Consider the following 8,605-nt stretch of genomic DNA (forward strand, 5'->3'; position numbering starts at 1 on the left):
GCCCTTCTGGATCTGTAGGTTATCACATGATTATGATTTTCTTAACAGCTAGTATTCAGTTATAAGTAAGCACATACCATGTTTGTTTTTCTGAGTCTGGATTACCTCACTCAGGATGATTTTTTTTTCTTGTCCTAATTGCCTGCATTTTTTATGAAGTCCTTTCTTTTAACAGGTAATTCTACATTTTATAAATATACCATATTTTCTTTATCCATCCTTCAGTTGAGGGGTATCTAATTTGGTTCCACTTTCTGGCTATTATGAATAAAGCCATTATGAACATAGTAGAGCAAATGATAGGATTAAACATCCTTTGGGTACATGACAAAAAGTGGTGCCTTAATTAGGTATTTAGTGCTGTGAAGACACACCATGACCGAGACAGTTTTTATAAAGGAAAACATTTAATGGGCTGGCTTACTGCTTTAGAGGTTAGTCTATTAACATCATTCAGGAGCACATGACAGCATGTAGGCAGAGTTGGTGCTGGAGGACTGAAGATTTCTATATTTAGATCTAAAGGTATCTAGGAGATCCAAGAGACTATCACTCACACTGGGCAGAGCTTGAGCATAGGACTTCAAAGGCCGCCCCACCATAACATACTTCCTCCAACAAGGTCACATCTACCCCATCAAGGCCACACTTCCTAATAGTGTCACGTCCCATGGGCCAAGCATATTCAAAACACCAAAAGTGGTATAGCTAGGTCTTGAGGTATGTCAATTTCCAGTTTTCTGAGGAAGAACAGTACTGATCTCCATAGTATTTGCAGAAATTTTCACTCCCACAAACATTCGAGGAGTGTTCTCCATCTACATATTTGCCAGCATAAGCTGCCATTTGTGATTTTGATCTTAGCTATTGTGACAAGTGTAAAGTGGAATCTCAAAAGAAGGAACACCCATTCAGAGCCTGCCCCACATGTGGCCCATACATATACAGCCACCCAATTAGACAAGATGGATGAAGCAAAGAAGTGCAGACCGACAGGAGCCGGATGTAGATCGCTCCTGAGAGACACAGCCAGAATACAGCAAATACAGAGGCGAATGCCAGCAGCAAACCACTGAACTGAGAATAGGTCCCCTATTGAAGGAATCAGAGAAAGAACTGGAAGAGCTTGAAGGGGCTCGAGACCCCAAAAGTACAACAATGCCAAGCAACCAGAGCTTCCAGAGACTAAGCCACTACCTAAAGACTATACATGGACTGACCCTGGACTCTGACCCCATAGGTAGCAATGAATATCCTAGTAAGAGCACCAGTGGAAGGGGAAGCCCTGGGTCCTGCTAAGACTGAACCCCCAGTGAACTAGGCTATGGGGGGAGGGCGGCAATGGGGGGAGGGTTGGGAGGGGAACACCCATAAGGAAGGGGAGGGGGGAGGGGAATGTTTGCCCGGAAACCGGGAAAGGGAATAACACTCGAAATGTATATAAGAAATACTCAAGTTAATAAAAAAAATAGTTTGATTTGCATTTCCCTTATGGCTAAGGATTTTGAACATTTCTTTGTGTTTCTCAACTCTTTGAGATTACTCTATTGATAACTCTGTGCTTGGATCTATACCCAATTTTTAATTTAATTGTTTGGGTTTTTTTTTTTGTTGTTGTTGTCCTGGGTTTGAGTTCTTTACATATTTTGGATATCACCCTTATATCAGATGCTGATTTGTAGAAAATCTTTACTCCTTTACTCTTTCCTTAGGATGTCATTTTGTCTTTTAAGATATCTATTACCTTATAGAATCGTCTGAGTTTCATGAGGTCCCCTATATTAACTGTTGATCTTAGTTCCTATGCTGTCTGTGCTCTGTTGTGAAACTTGTTTTTTGTACCAGTGCATTCAAAGTTTATTCCCGCCTTCTCTTCTATTAGGTTCAGTGTATCTTGTGAGATTATCACTTGGGTGATAAATGTGAATCTACTTGCAGTCTTGTACTTGTTGACAGGCTTTTGCAATTATTAACCCACAGTTGCATCACAAAAAATAATTAAATATACTAGAAAAATAATAAAGATATTTTCTCTCTTATGTCAAGACACAAATTTCTGATTTATTTTATTCTTAGATCAGAAATTTAAAATTATTCACATATTTGTCATTTGCTTCAATAATATATACTATGTAAAATACATATTGAAGCTTGAAATCATATAACCTTTTGTAAACAAATTTATTTATTAAACTATCTTTAAATTACAGACTATTGACTATGTCATTTTAGTTTGACATTAATAACATTTTTATCAATCCTGGATTTTTAGATCTTTATTACATGTTTTCTAAACTTTATCTCCCTTCCAATTAGTAAAGCTACTATCTACATTATTTTAATAAAATAATATTTATTTTTGATTGCCCTTATAATTTAATACCAAGTGACAAACACTCTATGTTTGTATGTATGTATGTATACATATGTGTATGTATGTATATATGTATGTATGTATGTATGTATGTATGTAACATTACTACTCCTACTCTCCAGTTATTTTGGAAAAGGCACAAATGCAGCTAGGACAGGCATCACAATTCTTTATTTGAGGCAAAGAAGAGGGAAAGGATTGAATGCATGTGGTTTTCATTTTAGCCTTTTCCCACTCCTGTGTTTTCTAGGCAGGGGAAACAAGCCCCTGGCAGAATAGCAATTTCCCAAGTCGTAGGAGGTAAACTGTGCGTCTAAAGGGCTCCTAATGGAAAAGAAAAATAGGAGGTATGCTTAGTGAACACAAAATCAACAGAAATATCACATAATCTCCAGTAATTTGGAGACGTTAAGCAAGCAACACGAATTTATGACTAAATTCTTTCAAATGAAAGAGGTTCATATAGAACTAATCACAGACTCATGAACCACCCACTCACTTATATAAATTTCTACTGCTCACAATAAAGCAATATATTTGTAGAGCATAGAGAATATTTTGAATGTGTCCACCAATGAATCCATATGGTACACCCAGCAAGATAGGTAAGTAGACTAAAAACAGAAAGCCAGTTAGAATTCAAAAGTTCACATGATATGGATACTACACAGCTAAAAAAATTAATGAAGTCATAAGATTTCTTGGAATATAGGCTTACTACTTAATAAGAAGTGTCATTTGATTTTATTTGTTCTTGCTTTGGCCCTAACATGCCCCTAAGGGCATCAACAAACTCTTTTAAATAACATAATAGTTGTGGAACAGGTATCATTAACATCTTTAATAATCTTAAGAGAATATGACAAAACTGTTAATGTAGTACATTTTGCTTCATCCCATCCTGGCAAGCTTTCTATTCTTATTTTCAGCCATAACAATATATTTGAAATTGATATGGACTTATACTTTAATAAATATGATTACATAATTTCTAGATGAAGAGTTCAATTTAATTAATTTTCTAGGAATATTTGTATGAATAGTATTTTCTCTGAAAAACAATACACAATAATCTTACCATCTCTTATGTTTTCAAAACTCCCCAAATTATTCAACACTCATTTAAACTTCTTTCATTGCCACATCTATTCAAATGTACACATTTGCTTTTATTTAGTGTTATATTTAAAAGGGTTTTCCTAGGATTTATGTTTACTTCGTATTGCTTTTGGAACAGGAGCTCTCTAGCCATTGATGACCTTGGACTGAATGCTGATCAAGTTGGTCTCAAACTTGATGTGATACTTCTGAGTTCCAAGTTCTGGGATTGTGACATCATATGCAGACAAACTTGTTATCATTTATATAGAAAACACTAATCACACTTAAAGTTACTTTTTAGAATGCGGTTATGCTTTGATTCTATAATTTATTTTTCTCTATTAAAAAGAAAATGTCTCACATATATTTTGCCTACTGATTATATATTATTTCATAATGACTGAGTTTCAGATGAGTTAGCATAAGAATCATCATTGGTGACAAAATTTTACAAATCTTGCTGTTTTTCTATCTTTCTGTTTTCTACGCTATTGCCTTCAAAAATTTCTATGTTAAAATCGAGTATACAAACATTATAATAGAGAAATGTTACGCTAGAAAAAAGGATACCATTCTTTGTCAAACATTAAACTTTGATCTCTTTTTATTATTTGACTTACCTATCTAAACAAATCAAATTTGACTTTCATAATGCTAAAAATATTAAAATCCCAATTGCAGAAAATTAAAAATGAAATAGTCACTGTAAATGCCCTAGGAATACAAGAGTCCATGACAAAAGAGCAGACAATATATCTAATTGTCAGAGCTCAGTCTCTGAGCGAATAAACAATAAACAGCAAGTGCTATCTAAAAAGTAATGAATCCCAGTGTTCAGGGGACAAAGACACAACAGGTTTTCATAAAGCATAAAACAGAGCCAGTCTCGTTTCAAATAATTACAGTGTGGTCAGAAATTAACAAAAGAATGGAGAAAATAGTAGAAGGAAAACAAGAAGGAAAGAAAATACCAGGAAAGATATATGTATTACATATATATTTATAGATATTACATATATATATATAGTATTTATAAAATTATATTTAAATTTATATCATGTAATATATACTTATATGTGAAAGTTAGATTAACAAAATATTATTCAGGAAATTAACTTGTTTATTAAAGTCATGATGTTCCATGGAGTCTGCATTTTGAGACATGGAGAACCAAAAAATCTGGGATAATAACAGTCTTAAGTACAAAATCTGAGGCCCAATGAACTAGAATGTAAATCTTGGTCTTCATCAGGTATTTCTAGAATTTCTAGAATCAGTACTCTGAGTTAGAACAAAGATTTTAGTATCCAGACTCAAAGAACGAGAGAATTTTCCCTGCTTCCCCGAGTACGTTTCATTTGGATTTACCATCATGAAAGTGGGTGAGATTGTTGTCCCGTCCAACTCATGCAAATGCTATAACTCACACCAAGAGCTCAGATATAACTTCTTGCCAAGCAGCCATAGCTCGGTTGAATGGATACACCAAATAAACTATCACATGCCAGAAATCAATGAACTATGTCCTGAATTTTATTAGGATTATAGCTAGGCTTGAGACATCTACATCAAGAGGGCAAATGGTTGTATACAGTTTTATGATAACTCAGATTTGAGGCAGGGGCATGCTTGATATGCATGAATTGAGTGTCTGGCTCTGGCAAATGATGAAAGAACCAATTTGATACTTAGACATGCAGAGATAAGCATGAGGAAAGGGAGTGGATGGTCCTTAAAAGCCTTGCAAATCCTCAAAAATGAAGCTCAGGAATGTAGGACAAAAGTTTGCAAGATTTTTTTTTTTACAAACTGATATGTTAGTGGTTCTTCAATATGTGAATCGTAGAACCTTAAACAATCAGGAGGATAGAAGGTTTCCCCTAAGTGAACACACATTATCCTTTAGTATTATCCTGGGGTTAAAATAACTCTCAAGAGTAAATATAACTTACCTGATGGACTATTTTTGATTTGTGCTGGATACACAAAAGCTTCTATTTTCTATCATACTTTCTTCTAGCTCCAGAACTTGGAAAGTCATTGTCACCTAAGAATACAAAGCAATTATCTGATTAACAACGCAGGCGGCTTCATTAAATTCAGGTCAGTCCTTCAGCAGTCGGCTCGATGGAAGCCTCTAATTTAGATGATTACCAGAAGAGACTGTTAAACTTAATTCGAGTTTTGCCTTTTCCACAAGAGAGAAAATGAACAATGTGTATGTTAAGGCCATGACTAGGCACCTCTTCTGTCTAGAGCTACTTGTCTCACAGTCTCAAAGGCAACTTTGTGGTGGCAAGGGAGATCACAATGAGATCCGGGATGGTGGGGGAACGACTTAATGTATGTTTGCTTGCCTCTGATTGCATTGAGCTTTGCTGTGCTAGATATACCTCTCTACTGCTAATGACAGACGATGAAGGAGCATGGATTAAATAAACTAGCACTTCAAGGTGTACTCCCTATCTGATTCACTTGCTAAAATTGTCTTCTGTATTTTCTATGTTTTTTGATACTTCAATTTTGTGTGTCAATACACACAGATTTTCCTGATTACTTCTGGCTTTATGCCCATTCACCTTATTCTGCCTAATACTTTATCTTCAATACAATATTCTTGTGCAAATACGGACCCTTTCAGAGCTGAGGAGGATACTCCCTTCTTCAGTTACCCACACCTGACAAGCCTGCTTCAGGTTCCTTGTTCTTGACTCTTTGCTGCCCTCACCTGACTGAGCATACGCTTTAAAAAATCTCGGTGAGAAAAGCATGGTTCTTCGAAGATCTAAGAACTTTAAAAATCACTTATTCTAAGGCAATAAAAAGTGGACAAATAAGGATATATCTAAAAATAATCAGAACATCTAAAATCCATGGTCAGAAATTTCTGGAAGAAGCTATCTCTTCCTGAGAGAGAGGTGTTCTTGCTGTTAGGGCCCTGCCCAAGCTTCCCTCTTTCCATACATATATAGTTCTCACAGGGTCTATTACTTTAAGACTGTTTTATCTTGGAGAGGACATTGTTCTCTTTTCTTCATGGTGTTTTACATATAAATTATGATTTGAAATAGTTTGTGTTGCAAAACAGTACTAAGAAGTATGCTACGTAAAGACAGTTCAACTTCCACGTAGCATGATCTTCCTTTATATGTAGTCAACTTAAATATTAAAATGCTTTTATATAAATAATGTATATGCAATATGCTATATACATCATATATGCACATTCAAATATTAGGCAGAAATTATTCAATCTTGCAAATCTATGTATGATACATTCTAGAAAGGTAGATTTTGATAATATTATTTTAGAACTCTTGAATATAGGGGACAAACAGGTTAAGGTAATGCTAAAATATGAGATTTGAACTTTCCAGTTGGAAACTCTCTCCAGTTACTAAGCTACTCAGCCTGTTTAACACATACACTAACATAGTGAGGAAGCAGGAGGAATAAGAGGAGGATGAGAAATAAATAAACAAAGGAAGAAAGAAAGAAAGAAAGAAAGAAGGAAGGAAGGAAGGAAAGATAGAAAGAAAGAAGGAAAGAAAGAAAGAGGGAAAGAAAGAAAGAAAGAAAGGAAGGAAGAAAGGAAGGAAGAAAGAAAGGAGGATAGAAAATAGGGAGGATTAATGAGGATGGAAGGAAGGAGGAAACAAAGGAAAGAGGAAGGAAGGGAAAATGATAGTAACATGAACCTAATAAATGAACAGAAATGTTCTTTTTTCCATCTTTCTTAAATTGGGTATTTCTTATTTACATTTCAAATGTTATTCCCTTTCCCGGTTTCCAGGCCAACATCCACCGAGCTCCTTCTTCTTCCCTTTTATATAGATGTTCCCTTCCCCATCCACTCCCCCATTACCACCCTTCTCCAACAATCATGTTCATTGGGGGTCCAACCTTGGCAGGACCAAGGGCTTCTCCTTCCACTGGTGCTCTTACTAGGCTATTCATTGCTACCTATGCATTTGGAGCCCAGGGTCAGTCCATGTATAGTCTTTGGGTAGTGGCTTAGTCCTGGAAGCTCTGGTTGGTTGACATTGTTGTACTTTTGGGGTCTCAAGCCCCTTCAAGCTCTTTCAGTCCTTTCTCTGATTCCTTCAATGGGGGTCCTGTTCTCAGTTCAGTGTTTTGCTGCTGGCATTCACCTCTGTATTTGCTGTATTCTGGCTGTGTCTCTCAGGAGAGATCTACATCCGGTTCCTGTCAGCCTGCACTTCTTTGCTTCATCCATCTTATCAAGTTTGGTGGTTGTATATGTATGGGCCACATGTGGGGCAGGCTGTGAATGGCTGTTCCTTCGGTCTCTGTTCTAAACTTTGCCTCCCTACCCCCTCCTATGGGCATTCTGAACAGAAATGTTCTAATGAGTACTTTGGCAAAGTCACTCAATATTTCCACTTCTAATATCCAGGATTGTTTGCATTTATAATATGATAATTCCAACATCCAATAATTAAGTTTATAAATATATATTCATTTGTCATGTAACTTCTAACTAATTCCAAAACTATATTTATTACATACCTCTTTTGTAACCAAGAAAAATTAGACCTGTGCTTTAGTTTTCATTGTGATGATAACGTTATATGTAAAGAAGAAAATCAAAGCACCTACTTTAAAATTGCCTATGAATAGTGAGGCATATTGGAGTTTTTACTGCTTTTAGATTTTCAAGGTGATCCTAGAGTATAAAGCATCCCTTTTCTTTCTGTGTGCATCATTGCTTTATGCCACATATCTCCACAACATGAGTCGAGTTTCTCAATGTAGTCAGACCCCACTCAGGTTGTTGTGTAACTTTAGTAAAATTCTCAGTCTCTGTGAAATTAGAAAACACATGATAGCACATCTTACTGCCATCTTAAGGTTATGCTGAGGTGCTAATGTGTTATTAGCCAGGCGTGATGCTTGCCAATGACTACAATAGTCTAATTGTCATCACAGACACCTGCAGCTGAGTGCTTGAAGTAATAATTCCTTCCTCTCCAACTGCTTACAGATTCTTGATCACACATTCCATCGTATACGCTGAAAATTATACCTGCCCTCACTTCCCCCTCAAGCAGATAGTTCCTGTGAAGGTGCAGGCATTGCCAATTTAAACCAAATCACACTAAATGTGCA

General features: G+C 36.0%; 1 long non-coding RNA gene across 1 annotated transcript; it reads right to left on the reverse strand.

The window, feature by feature from the left end:
* Positions 1-2,525: 2,525 nt before the first annotated feature.
* On the reverse strand, positions 2,526-3,661 carry LOC120100579 (uncharacterized). The gene is made up of 2 exons (XR_005500405.2): positions 3,453-3,661; positions 2,526-2,698 (listed from the first exon to the last, which is right to left on the reverse strand). It is a non-coding gene; the product is annotated as an uncharacterized LOC120100579 (long non-coding RNA).
* Positions 3,662-8,605: the final 4,944 nt, after the last annotated feature.

Source organism: Rattus norvegicus, chromosome 2, assembly GCF_036323735.1.
Source record: "Rattus norvegicus strain BN/NHsdMcwi chromosome 2, GRCr8, whole genome shotgun sequence".
Taxonomy (NCBI): domain Eukaryota; kingdom Metazoa; phylum Chordata; class Mammalia; order Rodentia; family Muridae; genus Rattus; species Rattus norvegicus.